Source organism: Vombatus ursinus, unplaced genomic scaffold (assembly GCF_900497805.2).
Source record: "Vombatus ursinus unplaced genomic scaffold, bare-nosed wombat genome assembly UNPS02015411.1, whole genome shotgun sequence".
Taxonomy (NCBI): Eukaryota; Metazoa; Chordata; class Mammalia; order Diprotodontia; family Vombatidae; genus Vombatus; species Vombatus ursinus.
Window position 1 is genome coordinate 193,214 of NW_020955189.1, and position 1,264 is coordinate 194,477.

Here is a 1,264-nt window from a genome sequence, read left to right on the forward strand (position 1 = left end):
CAGTTATCTGAGTATCTGAGGTTGGATTTGAATCCCTGACTCCAGGCCCAGGGCTCTATCTGCTGTGTCACCTGGCTGCATCTGCTTACGATTGTTAAAAGTAGAGATGCTGGGGAATTGTTATAAAAATACACCCAGGTCTTCCTGCCTCCTTCCTTCTCTGTCTCTGTCTTTGCACATCTCTGCTTCTCTCCATCCCTCTGTCTGTCTTTCTGTCTCTACCTCTGTGTCTCTTTCTGCCTCTCTCAGTCGCTTTGTATCTCTGTCTCTCTGTGTCTGTCTCTTTGGACTGCTTTATGGTTAAATGAAGTTTTACAGCTTGAAATTTGATATCTGCGTTCAGAACCACTTCTCACACTGAAATTTAACCCCTCCCCCCCAAAACCTGACAGAAGCCATAAGAATGTGTGTGTGTGTGTGTGTGTGTGTGTGTGTGTGTGACTAATTAGGGAATTGGAATTTACCCCTCCCCCTTCCCTGCACCCACCAAAAACACACTGACTCACTTAGAAACTCTTTTGTAGGCGGTATAAGGTTTATTTAAGGGTGTCTTAGGACGTTGCATTTGTTTACACACTACCTCATATACTGAATTCACAGTTCTCTCTTTTCTTTTTAGGATCTCAAATGGGATGTTCTTTATTTTTTAAAAGGCATATATTTTATTTTTTATTAATTTATTTTTAGTTTTCAACATTCACTTCCACAAGATTTTGAGTTCCAGATTTTCTCCCCGTCTCTCCCCTTCCCCCATCCCCAGATGATGTGCATTCTGAATGGCCCTTCCCCCAATCTGCCCTCCCCTCTATCACCACTCCCATCCCCTTCCCCTCCTATTTTACTGTAGGGCAGGAAGGATTTTTGTATCCCTTTGCCTGAAAAATATGGAATGTTTCATGAATTTGTGTGTCATTCTTGCGCAACGGCCATGCTAATCTTTGCATCATTCCAGTTTTAGTACATATGCTGCCGAAGCAAGCACTCTCTCTTCTTTATATCTCTATTTTAGAAATAAATGTTATTCTTAATAAAACAGTGTTACAAAATAGTATAAAATCTTGACTTTTACAACAGCCTTTTGCAAAATGAATACTTTCTGTATCAGTCTTTTTCAGTCTACTTGGAAATAATCCTAACCAGTTCACATTCCCTTGCTGAGCAAGGAAAAGCAAGAAGATTTTCAAAACAGCATTAATTTTTATACTGGGATATTTCATTTTCCAGGTGTCACTGTATATATAAATGTGAATATTAGATTTCTATG

At 39.6% G+C, this 1,264-nt stretch overlaps 1 non-coding gene across 1 annotated transcript; it reads right to left on the bottom strand.

Moving 5' to 3' along the window:
• Positions 1 to 878: 878 nt before the first annotated feature.
• LOC114032285 lies at positions 879 to 982 on the bottom strand. Its single transcript, XR_003567823.1, has one exon. It is a non-coding gene; the product is annotated as a U6 spliceosomal RNA (small nuclear RNA).
• Positions 983 to 1,264: the final 282 nt, after the last annotated feature.